Source organism: Maylandia zebra, linkage group LG9, assembly GCF_041146795.1.
Source record: "Maylandia zebra isolate NMK-2024a linkage group LG9, Mzebra_GT3a, whole genome shotgun sequence".
NCBI classification, from domain to species: Eukaryota; Metazoa; Chordata; class Actinopteri; order Cichliformes; family Cichlidae; genus Maylandia; species Maylandia zebra.
Genome location: NC_135175.1, coordinates 15395746 through 15413368, shown reverse-complemented (window position 1 = coordinate 15413368; position 17623 = coordinate 15395746). Strand labels below are relative to the sequence as shown.

The 17623-nt window shown below is 39.2% G+C and overlaps 1 long non-coding RNA gene across 1 annotated transcript; it reads right to left on the bottom strand.

Annotated features, from left to right (window-relative positions):
- Nucleotides 1-2426: 2426 nt before the first annotated feature.
- On the bottom strand, nt 2427-6445 carry LOC106674902 (uncharacterized). The gene is made up of 3 exons (XR_001341677.3): nt 6321-6445; nt 6057-6123; nt 2427-5784 (listed from the first exon to the last, which is right to left on the bottom strand). It is a non-coding gene; the product is annotated as an uncharacterized LOC106674902 (long non-coding RNA).
- Between the last annotated feature and the right edge of the window lie 11178 nt (nt 6446-17623).

The window sequence follows — 17623 nt, the reverse complement described above, 5'->3', positions numbered from 1 at the left end:
GGGTGTCAGAGGGGCTATATGAGTTCATGTGTTTTTAACTGGGTTTTAATTAACCCTTTAAGACCTACCATAGAACCAAGTCCGCCAGAGCTTATATTATATTTTACAGCCTTCAGCTGTAGTGCCATTTTTGGGAGCATTTCAAGTTGATATACATCAATACAACCATTATAGCCTAAACTTTAATAATATGTATGCATTAAGTGCATAGTAATTGCATAAATTGCAAAAAAGTGCAATAAACTACAACGAAATATAAAATCGTTTTTGTCTTTTTAACATATATTTCTAGTTAGAGAAATTTAAGAGGCTTATCCCTCAAAACTGTAAATACAAAAAAGTTGCACAAAACAGTTTCCCACCACAGGAAATTTATTTTAAGTGTCTTCATAGTTTTATTTTTGAAATACACCAATTTTTATATACTGCAGGAAAAACAAAAAATAAATATTATAATCCAAATTTGCAAAAAAACAGCATGTGCATCAAAATAAACTATTTCCAGCAGTGCAATATGAGTCCTAAGCATCCCAGAAACGACACGGAAAGTCATAAAGTCAAAGATAACTTTTAAAGACACAAGTATAGGCTCATGAGGCCTTGATGGTAAAAAACTACATTTCCGCGAAAATGACGTCACTTCCGGTTTCGGGCAGGTCATGGCGGACATGCGATAGTTCGCGCTGATGGACGTAGGAAGTGTTACAAACAGCTGATCGGATCGGCAAAGCGTGTTTCTGGAATATTATGTTTTTGTTGCTGCAAGTGCTTTTTATGCAGTTTTTGCAAAGCTTTATGTGGAAGGAAACTGACTTAGGACAAGCTGATGGCATAAGATGTAAGTACAACTCCTTCGGTTTCATATGCAAAAACAATTTTTTCGCTAGCTTACGTGGTTGCAGTGCTACCGGGATTTAAAAATAGTTACGCAAAATGGAGCGTGCCCGCTCTGACTGGTTTTAAAGGGTTAAAAGGTTATTCAAAATGTGCCAGAGCTCCTAATTTAAGTCGACTAAAGCGCTTACATTTATGAAAGTGCTGAATGAATATATATGAAAAAGTGTCATGAGTTAAGAGCAAAACTAGAAAAGTGCTACATAAATGCCAGTCCATTTCACTTCACTCAGGAAAAATCACAATCTGTAAAACTCTTTTCTGGCCATTATCCAATGTCACATCTCAGGACTAGAATGAAGCCTGTGGCACACCTTGTGACACTGGAGGAGAAGAGAGCAGCGGCGGGGTGGAGCACCAGCTTTAAACTCATGCACAAGAGAAATGTCAAATAAAACAGGTTTGTGATGAGAGAATACTGAGAGAACACTGAGACAACACCCAGCCACAAAGTGAACTCACTTAGTTAAAGATAACAGGGGAGCACATGCACCTAACCAGCAGGACATTTCTTCCTTCTAAGTTAAATGAACAGATGGATGGAAGTTAAAAGTTCAGTTTTCTATTTTGATGAGCACCGTTTTTAAAAAAAGTGTTGTTTTCATATTCTTTCTTTGAAAATCTATAAAGTTCCTGTTCATTTTCATTAAAATGACTTTTACATAATTGTTACCGTTTTATTTAAGATCTTCTAATGCTTATACTACACTGTACACGTCAACAAAAAGCTTAACATTGAAGGTCATTTTCTTCCCACTACTTACTATTTATGACGGCTTGGACCAATAATGTATTTCAATATGTTGCACACTGATCTCTTGCACAAAATCACTAACACACACCACAAATCCCACCAGTGATTCACTTCCTTATAAACCATTGAGTCAAGGACTAAAGCAGTGACGTACTGAATTAAACTTCAGACGTACCAAGCCCCGACACAGTATTTCTGCAGCACAGTGATGCGGTCTTCAGCTTCAAACGGACCGTCATTAACTGCTGTTGCTCACAGAATTGTACAGTTTGAGACAATTACATCACGTCCAATCAAAATTACAGTTCTGCACTTTTAACACTGTCATCTTTGCACTGATATTACAGGAAAAGTCTTAGAAGTAATGCAAATATTAGTTAAACAGGAGCCAAAATGTAGTTTAATTGCATTCTGTTTTGTTTGCTAAAAAATCCATAATTTATTTTAATAAATCACATTTTTAAGCTCCTGTATAACTTAATTCCAGCAGGTAATGGTATGGGATGAGATTCACTTTTATTAGCTGAATCAATTTTGGTTCCTATATCATCATCATCATCATTTGATAATAAATAAAAACCGTTCAAGGGATTAAAGAAAAATATTTTTCCATGTTATTTATCATCAGTTTACTAGCGATTGAATTTTACAAAGGCCCAAATATTGTATGTTTATTATATTCAATTGTAGTTAAACCAAGTCTTCAGAGATTATTCTCACAGCAGAGCACTTTATGGTTTGATGATGAATCCAAAGAACAGAAGAAGTCTAAGTGGAGGCAAATTCTTGTATGTTTTTGGTCTGTTATGTTTACAAATGTTAAATTACTAGTAAAGGGAGACCACACCATTGTTCATGTTTAAACAAATTTATTCATCACATTTATTCATGAGACAGACATAAAATTGTGTCACACAGAGAAAAATACAGGTTCAAAGCACCACAACGTTAGCCTGATATCAGACAGAATTATCACATGATGTTAAACAGAAGCTGTGACTGGGCAATGATAATGAAGCAGTTCATTTCAAAGTTGTAGATTCGAGCTGCTCTTCATACTTTTGGCCAATACAAGCTTCAACACTTCAGAAAGCTTCATTTGGCCATCACTAACAGCAGTACTTGTAGTCTGGAGTATAAGTAGACTAGACTAGAGTGCAATCAAATACACCTGCCTTCAGTGAACCCAGCCCAATCACAGCCACTGGCTCACAGCAGTTGTGAAACAAACCCACTCACACATCAGTGGCCATTTCCCACAGTAAATGTGGAGGTGAGTTAATATGCAGATGATACCAGGCTACCATCTTACACAGCTGATTACAAATTTATAAACGACCTCTTGCAGCCTCACTTTGATATCACTGGTATAAAGAAATGGAGAACCTGCCACCCAATCCTACAAACAGGTCTGTGAGATTACACTTTTTCTTCAGACATCAGTGGTTAAAATGATAAATTGCAAACAAAGATGAATATTCAGAAAGATAAGGTGGAAGGCTTTAGGAGAGCTCATTTATTTGACCACTTTCTAAAAGTTTTTTTTTTTTTTTTAAGTTTTCTAAACAATGAATCAATGAATGCGGATCAATGAGGGAAAAATGGTTTTTTCAGTCCTGTACATTCTTGCCTACACCAACTCTAGGCCTTAAAATCCACTCAGCAGTTTACCCTGGTATAATTGGCTTTTCTACAGTGAGTCATGGCACCACAGATGAGCTGAGCCATGTGGACCATATAGACTTGTGGAGTTCTGGCGGCAGCCTTGAAGGAAGTCTCCCCATGGCAGAGCTCACTGCATGGGTGGGGAGTGCTCTCAATAAGGAGACGAGGAACAACATCTTTGAGGCTGCTGAAGCTGTTTCCAGCTCTGTCACAGAGGAACAGTTTTGCTGTCCCACAGAACCAGAATGTCAAAAGCACTGTGTGAGAGAATGAAGAAAAGACCCAGGTGGTCAAAGGAAGGACCCGGGGGCTGTTCTCAGACAGCCAGATAAAAACCTCTTGTCCATCACTTTAACCAAAAACGTTACCATGACCCACGGGAGATGACAGAGGTGACAGGACTGACCTACAAACAGGTGAGTGTTTTTCAAGGTTACTAGAACATGAGAAACTGAATTCATTTTGAATTTTGGGTCTATTGTACTCATTAAATATTTTCTGTTTTCTTCCATCTTTAGGTGAAGACTTGGTTCAAAACAGAAGGAGAAAGTTTAGGAGGAGTCCAGATTCTCAGCATCTCAATCAGGGCGTCCCACTTCATGCCAGTATCTCCAATTATTAAACAGAACTGTTTTTAATTCAGTCATTATCTTGGGAATTAATTGCATTTGGTGAAATGTATTGACTATAATTACACAAGAACTGACTCTGCATCTTTCAGTGATTCAGTTTCAGGGAGTACACCCAACACCTGGAGGTAAACTCAATCACAAATGGTGCAAATTATCAGGGCCCCTATCATCATCCTGTGGGCAAGGTTGTGCCTGGACCTCAATGGACCCTCCACAAAAAAAAACAACAACATACCAGATGTTTGGCTGGTCGATGCCACTGGACAACTGATATGAATTCAACCCTGTTGTTTTAAACACTGGTATGAATGTAAACAAATTCGGGCTTCACAATACAAGTTTTGAAGGAGCAAGTGGAGAGCCTTGCCAGCTGCTAATGCTCCTTTAATTACAGACACTAATGTATATCAGCTTTTTTGTATTAAATTTTACTATTTCTGCTTTTATGTAGCTCAACATAGCAGAGTCTCAGATTTGATCTCTTTTAGTAAATAGAAGTCAGGGTAAATTTTAGGTCCTTTATTTTTAATCCATTAGATTTTAGAAATATTTGAATTCAGTCGGCTCTGGCTATTGTAAATACATTTTAGTCTATCCAAAACACAAACTGGAAAATCAGAGAGAGCACCATCACAGGTTTTTTTATATAACATTAAGAGATGAAAATGTGTTGTTTCATTTTCCAATAATTGTAGAAATAATGTAGATGATGATTGCAACACCAGTGTCTTCAGCACCGCATTGAATGTAAACAACCCCGGACTTCACAGTGCAAGTTTCTACACAAAGTGGAGAGCCTTGCTAACAGCATAAAGATGGCTGTAGCTGCTGTTACTGCCCCTTTTATTTGTGAATTCTCATTCTGGAGCCTCAAGATGAGGATTTTTGCTATACTGGTCTCAAAAACAACATGGCAGAAATATGATGTGTGGAGGTCTGATTATGAAACCACATGCTGGTGGTTTTCAGAGAAATTTAAAAGCACTTCCACATCATCTGTGTTTTTCCAACATGGAAGCTAGCTGGCACTGGCAGCATATCAGGTTTGCTGTGGATTTTATCTGACAGCCATTTTAAATGTTCTGTTCATGTTTCTTGACATGACAGACTTTAAGGCTGGAGGTTAGTCCAGGGTTTTTAATAAATATTTAAAGCCAATGATCTAGACCTGCATCTTTTCTGCTGTAAATATTTACTTTGTTAAATGAAGCACTGCCCGTTTCTTGACTGCCACCTTTTCTAGTCCCAAATATTATTGAAATGCATGAATTTGTTGAAACTCAGAAATCTGGTGCAGTGTCTACACCTGCCAACTACAAAGAAGCATGAAGCCTGTCATGAAGTCAAGCTTCTTGTTCAAAGCCTTTACGTGCTTCCTCTAGGACACTGATATGGTTAGCAGATGTAGTTCAGAGGAAAGAAAAGAATTCCTACAAGGTCAGTAGATCTGTAACACAGTCTGGATTTCTTTAGGATGGAAACGTTACTTTTCAGAGACAGAGCTCAGCAAAAACTACAAAAGTGGGTTGTCCATACCAAAATAATCTAGATGGATAAACTGCACCAAAGGCAAGAGGAGAAAATATTGACACAGTACTGTGCAATATTTAACTTCTACAACTTCAGCTACACCAACACAAGGGAGGAAGTGGCCTTTCTCTACCCTCCCACCCTCTTTAACTGACCCAGTGTTTGGATACAAACAGGAAGCTCCATCACTGAAAAAGGTGTTCAGGTAAGGCAGGACCTGCTCCTGTCAAGCCACAGTGCTGAAATTTCTCTACATCATGTGCTGGTTTTCCTAAACTTCCTCCTTCAGTTCTGACAACAAGTCTTCGCCTAAACAAAAAAACAAAAAAACGACAAGAGAAAAAGGAGGGATGATTATAACTATATGGTCCACATGGGTCAGAATATTTACCGTTATGCTTTGGCACAAGTCACTTTAGAACATTGAATGATACCAAAAAAGTAATTAAATAATGGCTAAATTGCTCACTCTTATACAGAATAGCATCACACAAACACTCTGCATTTTGGCTGCATTCATAAAATTTGCCACCAGATTTCACTTGAACATTGCTCATTGGGCAACAATGCTGAGTACATACCTGTTGAGATTCTGATTGATGAAAGCCATCAGAGTCTTCCAGTCTGCCATTTTTGCAGCTTCACAGACTGGAACACAAAACTGGTTTAAGTATCTCTGCTGGAGCAGGTGGTTTGTTGCAGAGGTTTCGAAGCATCTGTTTAAACCATCCTGTTTTGCAGCATTAACAACCACACTGATGTCAGGCTCAGTGCGAGTTGAAGACATGATAACCAGTCATGTGTTCATAAACTGCATTAGGATGTACCTGTTCCACTTCACCCACCTGAACCCAGGAGAGTAGGCACTGGAAAATCTCTTCTCCTGACCAGAGTCTGTGGCTGTAGAGCAGGGGTAGGGAACCTTAGTCCTCCAGAGCCGGTGTCCTGCAGGTTTTAGATCTCATCCTGGTTCACCACACCTGAATCAAATGATTAGGTCATTACCAGCCTCTGGAGAACTTCAAGACATGTTGAGCAGCTAATTTAGCCATTTATTTCAGCCTTGTTGGATCAAGGACACATCTAAAATCTGCAGGAAACCAGCTCTTGAGGCCTGGAGTTCCCTACCCCTACTGTAGAGCATCTCTTTGTCAGATGCCGTGGCGAGAGACAAAGAAACTGACAACGAGTAGTAGATTTTAAGACGAAAGCCGTTTATCAATTCAACTGAGAGAAAAGGACCAAAATCAAACTGTTAACTAACCAACATCCACCTTTAATTCAAGATAGTGTAATGTTCCAAGAGTTTCTGCCACATTCATGTAGGGAGAGCTGAAGCTCTTTTAAAGGCATGTAGGTCAATCTCAACACCTTCTTGACCAAACCATTGACTGCTGAGGGCCTTTTTAACTGAGGCCAGAGTGAGTGCAATGTGCAAGATCTTCATCTGAGTGGATCTATACCAGATTGATGTTGAAATGTGCCAAAGAGATTTAAACAGATGCTCTACACCCAACCATCTGATTCATGCTTCCCAACAGCTTAAACCAGTTTCTTCAAACTGGACTGAAGTGGACTCCCTGTTCAATTGTGGTGGGAGAAAGCAGTGTCAAGATTTCAGTACAAACACCATCATCGGTGCCCACGCACATTCAACTCTCAGCAATCAGCAGCAAACAATCCTGCAGACCAACAGCCCCAAACAGGCCATGCATAGTAAAACTTTTCAATTAACAGGGCAGCTTATTGTGCACATCCACCAGTAAATGAAGCTTCTAACTTCACTTCAGCAATTATTTAACCGTCAGGGCCTACCTCCGTGTCTGGATCCACATCTGCTGACTTTAATCCTCTCCATCCTTGATGCCATGCTCCATGTAGAGATTCTTCCATAGATGGATTTTTGTTGGCAAATTTAAGCAACTTCAGGATCAAATGAAAAGTTGCTGAGAAGGTGAGACTGGACCTGAATACTTTTGTGACGCCTTCCACAAAAACAGTGATTCACTGAGACAGAAAAGAACTTTAAATCTTTAACAATAACAGAAGAAAACTAAGGGAAACAAACTAAAGCGAAGCACGCAAGTAGAGCTGGGCGATAGAACGATAACGATATGTATCGCGATATAACTTTTACTCGATAGAGAAATTAAGCTATCGCGATAGACCTCGCCGCTCTTGTCCTCTTAAAATTAAAAAAAAAAAAAAAAAAAAAGGTCAGCCAATCCAAACTAAGTAGCGCAGAGCCGAACCAATCACAGCCGCAGTGTCACGTCGCGTGACTTGTTACATACAGCACAAGTGCCAAGCCGCACGTGTGTTTGTTTGGGAAGCAGCCAGCGGGTAATGGAGCCAGCGCGTAATGGAGGAAATGAGTGTGCCGACTAGAAAAATCAACCGAGCGTGACCGAAGAGAAAACAGATGATGGTTCCAATGCCGGAGAGATTGTCGAACGGAAGAGCCATAGAAGTTCCGTAGTGTGAAGGTATTTTGGCTATTTCAAGTCTGACAAAAAACAGAGTAGCGTGCACTGTAAATTGTGCCGAAAGCAAGTCTGGAAATACAATAAACTGGTGCATGCGCCACACTGTGCGCCACGTTATTGTTTCGGTGAAATGAATTTCTACAATACTGTTACTGTTAATTCTACTCTCTGCAGTGTTTAAATGCTTACATATACACACAGTTACTGTCCCTCCACACTTACGACTCGGTTCTGCTTCTATGCCCCAGCTTTGTTTACTTTTTCCCACCGAGGCTTCTAGACTTCTGATTGGCCAACATTTCTGCACGGTTAGGAATCTAGCGCCACCTGCTGCTTTGGCATGTTCATAGCAGCATTTTCCTTCATTTCTGCCTTTATGTGTGGACGGGATTATTTTTTAAAACGAAAACGGAAAATCTCCGTTTTCAAAAATACCCGTGTACGTGTGGACGTAGCCTCAGTCTCTGACTGGAAGCGCTAATTCGTCATTCGGCTTTTGTCAGACTAAAGTAACTGTTAAAACTGTTTGAAAAGCTCAGCTATACAACAAGGAGAGATTGAGAATTTCCTTTTAGTTCTCAGTTTATTTGATATTGACAAAAGTTAGTCAGTTTTGTCTGTTCTTCTGTAAAACAAACTAAGATTTATTTTTAGAATTAATATTTTGTTTCTAAGTGGAATTGACAATTTAGTCTGTTTCGTTTGTTCTATTTTGAAACTTAAACGCTTTAGCGGCTGCCTTTTGTGTAGTTTGCAATATTTGCCTTTATTTATCTGAAAAAGTCTCATGTTCCTTAAGTACATCTACCCTGTTGAACTTATTATGGGAAATAAATATTTAAATAAAAACAAGCTGCTGATTATTTCACATTTTACTTGTGAGCAACGGCACATTTAAATCTTACAAATATAGTTATTTGGCTTATATCGTGATGATATCGTTATCGCCTGAAATGAAAAAAACATATCGTGATATGAAAAAATCTCATATCGCCCAGCTCTACACACAAGAGAACCAAAAACTCAGCAATCCTCTCTGCTCCAACTGACACTGCATGAACAGGTGCCTAAAATAAGCAATCAATACCGCCCAAATCACATGACCCACCATAAACTATCACAAAATACTTTCAATACAAACCTCTTAAACATAACCATCAGAAATGACACAGTTAACAACAGCATGAAATCTGTATATTAAGTTCAGACAGGCCTCTTACAATCATGATCTACAATATTTGGTGGGATTGTTGAAAAGTGAGTGAATCTTTCAGAAATCTTGCTGCCATGTTCTTCTTCTTTGGGTTTGGCAGGCTAGATGCATCACTGGTGTGTTACTGCCATCTACTGTTCATTATTTCCCAAGTCAGTCTTCTTCTGATTAAAAAGGCTGGACTCAAGCTAGAAGCACAAAGTCAGCCTCAGATCCCTAAACTGTCTTATATAGACTAGCACTGTGTAGATATTGTAACTGTCTTTGTTTTAGTGCAGCAGTGCAGGTTCAGAAGTGTGTGCACGTTGAACACAGTTTCTCCAGCTGATCCAAGCTCTCTGAACAACTTTCTTCATTGATGGAAATACTTTTTGCACTCAGGATTTTTCTGACTGTATTGGTGCTGCCATAGTCACATTTGCCATCTTGGTGTTTTCCTGTGAGAGCCAGCCCACTCATGAATCCATGGCAGCCAGGTCTCAGTCTGATAAATATAAGTGAGTCTCATCTTTTGCCAATAAACAACATTCAAAGTGCGACCTTGAGAGAACATTTAGGGCCTTTAGAATCCCTGAAGGAGAATGATAGACTGCTTTGAATTGAAAGAAGACAACAGAAACTACAATTACTACTTTTACAACTGAGGTGTGCAGAAGAGCATCTTTGAATGCACATCAGCAAGATGCAGCAGAAGACCACACCAAGTACCACTCATGTCAGCTAAATACAGGAAACTCGAGCTACAGGTCAAAAAAACTTGGAAAGTTGGACAACAGAAGATTGGAGAGATGTTTTCTGGTGTGATGAGTTTCAATTTCTGATGTAACATTTGAAAGGTCAGAACTTACTGTGTGCCATCTTCTGCTGAATGCTTCAAGAAGGATAAGTCATGTCACAAAGCTCTGACCATCTGGAGCTGGTTTCTTCAACATCACAAGGACTTCTATGGGCTCAAATTGTGGTCATAAATATTTTGTACTTGTAAATCAATTTTGTATGTTTAAAATGAATTTGTGTGTGCCAAGTACAAAACTGGTTTACAAGTACAAAATATTTATGACCACAATTTGAGCCCATAGACTTCACTGAACTCAAATACAATGGTGCAGCTTTAGGATGTGGTGTAACAGAAGTTTCACATGATTGATGTGCAGCCATCTAATTTGCAGCAACTGTGCCATGTTGTCATGTCAACAAGGATGAAGATGTCTGAGGAGTGTTTTAAGCTTGTTGTTGAATGTAAATCATGACTCAAAGAAGATCTGAAGGCAAAAGAAGATCCAACCTGGTGCTACCAAAGTGTGACTAATAAAGTTGCCATGTTCTTTATAACATTTCTTGAAAATGTGACATCATCAGCAGGAATCTTCTGGCTGTAATTTCTTCAGAGGTTGACGGCACTGTAATCGAACACACCAAGTTTGTTTGTAACATTTAGATGATAAACTCAAAGTATTTGAGCAGGCATGAATGACTTCGTGCCTGTCATAGTTTCAGATATACAGTGTTAGATTGGGTTGGGCACCTCTGGTGTTATCATCATCTAATAGCTGAATGTACAATATCAATCCACGTTCATTCAGTTAATGATTTATTCATTAATCTGTATTCACTTTGAATTTCTTTGCTCACATTCAGAAAATTAAAAAACACCTCATGGCATAATGCTTTTCAGAAACTCTCAAAGGCAACATTACATGGATTATTAGACTCAGTGCTGCTCATTTATTGACTTGATGTTTCATTCCTGCAGCTCCTTTGTTCTGACAGCTCCACTCAGGCTCTGCTGGACACCACCGTGCTCCTGCTGCAAGGCGCCTGGTTGCTGGTACGCTTCCCAGTCATGATCATCGGTGGGATTGTGAGCAAGAACCTGGCAACCTCCAGCCACCATGCCCCATCCGTAACATCCCCTGACAGATCCCAACACAGCCCTGATACAAACATACATGCCCATCAGCAGCATCCTACACTTTAATTGAGCTGACTTCAGGTGTTCAGTAAGGGGAAGATTTAATAACATTGCATGTTTCATTTCAAGACTTCAGTTTCATAGGGCAGAGAGTAGAAAAGGTGACAATAAAATGCTTTTTGGAGGCTTTACTCCAAACATCAGACTTGTGAATAATTAAAAGCAAACCCAACATTTAGAGTCTTAGGAAGATAATCACAGAGGCAAAAACTTTTCAATGTATCATTTCGGGTTTTTTAAGATGACGTATTCAAAGCTAGGGATGTTATTTGAGGTATACCTGGGAAAATCTTTGATCCAGGTCCAGATTCTTTAGATGAACTTTAGTGTTTAGTCATACTTCCAGCCTCCTTTATTGACGTTGCCTGGTGGCATTGACCAGCCAAACATCCGGGGCGAGGTGGGGAAGGTCCATTGAGGTCCAGCTGCAAAATGGTCCACAGCATGATGATAATATGCACCATTTGTGATTGAGTTTACCTCCAGGTGCTGGGTATACAACTCCCTGAGTGGGGGGCTGTCCCTCTCCCTGAAATTGAACCACAGATTCACTGTCAGTAAAACCAGAATACTTCTTTTAAATTATTGACATTACATTTCATTAAATACAATCAATTCCCCAGATAATGACAGAATCACAAACAGGGCTTTTCAATAATTGGAGATACTTACATGAAGTGGGACGCCCTGATTCACATGCTGAGGATGTGACCTCCTCCTAAACTTACTCCGTCTGTTTTGAAACCAAGTTTTTACCTAAAGATAGAAGAAAACAGAAAACATTTCATGAGTACAATGGACCCAAAATTCAATTTCTTAGATTCTAACAAGTTGAAAAACACTCACCTGTTTGTAGGTCAGTCCTGTCATCTGTGCCAGCTGTTTCATCTCTCTTGGCTCATAGTAATGTTTCGCATTAAAGTGTTAGACAAGAATAATCAACTGTCTCTCTGTGAACACCACCCTTTCCTTTAGGTTTCTCTGGAGCAGTGCTGGGATGGTGCAGAGTGGCAGTGATGTTGCCATCCTGGCTTCTTGGGACAGCAAAATCTTGTTTCTGCTCTGAGACTGAACTGGAAACAGCCTCAGAGGTATCAGTAGTTTTGTTGATCATCTCCATTTGTAGAGCACTCTCCGCCCATGTAGCGAGTTCTTCCAAGGAACGACTCCCTTCAGGGCCGCTGACATATCTCCACAAGTCTGTGAGGGTAAAGACACAATAGGACAAGTAAGCACAAGTCTATATGGTCCACATGGGTCAGTTACTGATATGTTTTGGCACGACTGACTTTCTAATAGAAATAATAAACAAAAGTTAAATTGATAAGTCTTAAATCCCAAAAGGTCTCAGACTGAAGAAGTCACTCATTTGAGTGACAAAACATTTCTTCCATTGAAAATATTACATCCAGGTGAACTGAATCAACCTTTACGGATTTACTTACCTGATGACTGAGCATCAACACAATGCTGAAGCTGTTTCCAGCTCCGTCACGGAGGAGGAACTGGTTTTTGCTTCCCCAAGAAACCAGGAGGGCAGCAACACTGTAACAAGTACTACGTGTGTGAAGGAAGAAAAGGCCAAGGTGCTCAAAGGAAGGACCCGAGGGCTGTTCTCAGACAGCCAGTTAAAAACTCTGGTCGAGCACATTAATCAGAAAATTTACCCTGACCCACAAGAGATGACAGAGTTGGCAGAGCTGACAGGACTGACCTACAAACAGGTGAGTGTTTTTCAAGGTTACTAGAACATAAGGAACTGAATTCGTTTTGAATGTTGGGTCTATTGTACTCATTAAATTTCTTCTGCTTCCCTCCATCTTTAGGTGAAGACTTGGTTTCAAAACCGAAGAAGAAAGTTTAGGAGGATTCCAGATTCTCAGCATCTCAATCAGGGCGTCCCGCTTTATGTAAGTATCTCCAATTATTAAACAGAACTGTTTTTAATTCAGTCACTATCTGGGGAATTCATTTAATTAGATGAAGCGTATTGATTATAATTTAAAACAAGAACTCTGTATTGTGGTTTTACTGACTGTGCATCTGTCTGTGATTCAGTTTCAGGGAGCATCCTCACTCGGCGAACAACTGGACATCAGCTTCATGAGAAAGGGTGCAAATAATCAGGCCCACTATCCTGATGCTGTGGGCAATGTTGTCTCTGGACCTCAATGGACCCTCCACAACTCACCCCAGATGTTTGGCTGGTCGATGCCACCAGGCAACGGACATTATGATTGCAACACCGGTGTCTTAAGCACTGCATAGAATATGAACGACCCTGGACTTCACAGTGCAAGTTTTTGCAGAGAAAGCGGAGAGCCTTGCTAACAGCTAAAGATGGCTGTAGCTACTGTTACATCTCTCTTTCATTTCTCAACTATCATTCTGAAGCCTTAAGATTGGTATTTCTGATATACTGGACGCTAATGTTATTTTTTTTATGTTTTCATTTTAATGTAAAGTTATTTAAAAGTTAACACAGAGGCAGGTTTGATAAAACTCAGTGAACTTCTTCGTCATTTACACTTTTACAAAACCAGGAAAAATTAGCTTGGTCATAGTTGGTGGGGTAGATTAAGGCTTGTGTGAGTGATTGATAAAGTCCACTTTTTATATGGTGTAACTGTTGTAAAGTCAACATGAATCTGTAATGATTTTTCTTCCAATAAATGAGGACTTTGCTAAAACAAAATACTTTCTCCATGCGTCATTTTTATTGAGTCTCAAACATATTTGGTGTTAAAAAGTGTAATGAAATCTCATGTTTGGTTTCTTGTCACAGGTGGGTGTGTGCTTTCTCCTTCACACATCAGCCAAGGTGGAGAGCCTTACAACAGTTAATGTTCAATATCACAGATATTGTAAATAGTAGCTAGTATCAATGACTGAGCTGACAGGATATCAGGATTCTGATCTGTTCTGTTTTCTGTACTTTTAGTAAATGGTAGGTATGGGGTGAACATTAGGCCCTTTATCTTAAAACCCATTGATTTTAGAAATATTAGAATTCAATAGAATCTGTGGCTTCTGTAAATACCTTGATGCGTGCTCAATCATCCAGGTAAGGAAATCCCAAAAAGTTGATTCTGTTCATCTGGACCTAACGTTTTCAGTAGGACAAACTGGTGTATATCATGATTTTTATGGGTATTTCTCACTGGTGAGTTGAGAACAGTTTTGCTTGTTCTGCTTTCATGTCAACTAGATCTGTGTTAGATGATTTTGATTTAACTTCCTGCTCTGGTTGTTTCAGAAAAGGCAACCAAGTTGATCTTTGCACCGATGATTAATTTACTTTCTATTATCAGAAAATTTGTACACATAGTTTATAATTTCAAATGTATCAGAGCAAATACAGCTCAGTTTTAAATATGTTTTGCATGGAATCTGCATTATTTCAGTGAGTATTGAAACCTGATATGTATAAAAATGTTTTAAAATAAGCCAAATTAAACCAATATTACATACAAACAATGACTTACACCTCTAATTTAGATCTTTGTGATCATGTAGAGAACATTACTGAGTTTATAAGGTAGCAAATGGTAGTTTCACCTCTACATTGTAAAACAATAGCAAGGCTAATGAGCCACACCAATGCCCATCATAAACCCCATAGACACATGCATCTGGCCCCCTCTGGCTTATTCAGAATTAGAGACACACCTAGTTCACCCAGTGACCACTAAACATACGCTAATGTGTCTTTTAGAGTTCCTGTATCACACCCTGCTACCTCTGATTAATTATCAAGTCAATGCAGACAGTTGGCACCAGGGCCATGAGAGATAAGTGAGGGTAAAGGTGTTTGTATTGACATGTCTTAATTTGAAGTAACTGCAAAGACACAGAAGTCATATTGTTTGCAGACGATACAAAGTTATTGTGGAAGTAACGTGGAACAACTTCTGAATGAACTAGAAAATCAATTTAAGAAATTGAAGAGTTTTTCTGCAGTCATATTTCACTGGATATGAGCAAAACAAAACTCATACTATGTTGGAGTCGTAGAAATTCTATCATTAATAAACTGATGATAAATAACAGACTTACGATCGTAAATAAAACTGCTTCAACAGAACCACCAAACCCACTTTTTAGCCTTTTGATTAAATACTCTTAAATTTAAAGACTTGGTTGACCTCAGACCTCTACACACAATTTATAAAGCAACAAACAAATCTTTGTCCCACAACATTTAGAACTTGATCAGGATAAAAAAAAGAGAACGAAAGAAATAACATGTAATGTATGTCTGTATGTCTGACAGCATATCAGGTTTCTGTGAGTTTTTAGTAAAAAAAAAGAAATCGTTCTTCTCTTCATGTAGCTCAATCTAGTCCTATAGAATTAACCCAAAACTGATTCAGCCAATAAAAGTCCCACACCTTCACCTGCTGGAACTAACTTACATAGGAGTATAAAAAATGTGACTTTTTAAACTTCTTATCTATTTTTCATCAAACAAAACAGAACTGTACAGTTTCTGACTCAGGAGTATTGTTCTTAAGTCACTCTAATGATGCTACTGGAGTTAAATACAACTCTGGTTTACAATGTGTAGAATAATAAAATTCTAACTGCACTTTCTTTTTTTCAGACCTGAGAAACAGTATTTTAAAGAAATGTAAATGATGCCAGTTGGTAGAAACTGCCTGACTGCTTTGTAAAGTAACTCACAAAAGAAGAAGCTCAACCCCCCACATTCCTGCCCACACCCACAAACCTCCTTAAAAGCCCAGAATTGCTCTTAAGTCAGTCTTAGGACACATAGCACCTTCCTGCCTGGTTTGGAGCTCTTTCAGCAGATATAGTTTTTCCAGCTTTCCTGTTTTAATCACTGGGATTTCAAAGATGGAAGATTATGAGATGCACTTTTCTCCAGGTATGTACTCAGCATTGTTGTCTAGTGAGCTAATGTGAACAGAGTTGGCTAACCTCGAAGACATCTTTGAGCAAAAATACCCTTTCACTCTGTGTTGTAAGTCCTGATGGCAGAAGTCACCATTTCTCCCTCCACAGCTGAACAGAGAGTCCACTTCAGGACCATCTGGGCTTTGAGTCACTTTTTAAACTTTCTAATTGGCAACATCTGGTGGCACATTTTAATAATTCAGCAAGTAAAATCAAGTGACATTGTGTGTGGGAAATTGATTAAGGCTCATCAGTTGATCCCTTTTGTATTATTTTCTGTTAAAAAACTCAACTGTGCCAAAACATATCAGTAGCCACGGTGACCCATGTGGACCATATATATTTGTGCTTACTTAGCCTCTGTCTTTCTGTCCTCACAGACTTGTGGATTTCTGGCAGCAGCCTGCAAGGGAGTCTTCCCTTGGAAGAACTTGCAGCATGGGCTGAGGCAGCTCTCGCTAAGGAGATGAGCAACAACATGTCTGAGGCTGCTGAAGCTGTTTCCAGCTCCGTCACGGAGGAGGAACTGGTTTTTGCTTCCCCAAGAAACCAGGAGGGCAGCAACACTGTCACAAGTACTACGCGTGTGAAGGAAGAAAAGGCCAAGGTGCTCAAAGGAAGGACCCGAGGGCTGTTCTCAGACAGCCAGTTAAAAACTCTTGACCATCACTTTAATCAGAAAATTTACCCTGACCCACAAGAGATGACAGAGTTGTCAGAGCTGACAGGACTGACCTACAAACAGGTGAGTGTTTTTCAAGGTTACTAGAACACAAGGAACTGAATTCGTTTTGAATGTTGGGTCTATTGTACTCATTAAATTTCTTCTGCTTCCCTCCATCTTAGGTGAAGACTTGGTTTCAAAACCGAAGAAGAAAGTTTAGGAAGATTCCAGATTCTCATCATCTCAATCAGGGCGTCCCGCTTCATGTAAGTATCTCCAATTATTAAACAGAACTGTTTTTAATTCAGTCACTATCTGGGGAATTCATTTAATTAGATGAAGCGTATTGATTATAATTTAAAACAAGAACTCTGTATTGTGGTTTTACTGACTGTGCATCTGTCTGTGATTCAGTTTCAGGGAGCATCCTCACTCAGCGAACAACTGGACATCAGCTTCATGAGAAAGGGTGCAAATAATCAGGCCCACTATCCTGATGCTGTGGGCAATGTTGTCTCTGGACCTCAATGGACCCTCCACAACTCACCCCAGATGTTTGGCTGGTCGATGCCACCAGGCAACGGACATTATGATTGCAACACCGGTGTCTTAAGCACTGCATAGAATATGAACGACCCTGGACTTCACAGTGCAAGTTTTTGCAGAGAAAGCGGAGAGCCTTGCTAACAGCTAAAGATGGCTGTAGCTACTGTTACATCTCTCTTTCATTTCTCAACTATCATTCTGAAGCCTTAAGATTGGTATTTCTGATATACTGGACGCTAATGTTATTTTTTTTATGTTTTCATTTTAATGTAAAGTTATTTAAAAGTTAACACAGAGGCAGGTTTGATAAAACTCAGTGAACTTCTTCGTCATTTACACTTTTACAAAAC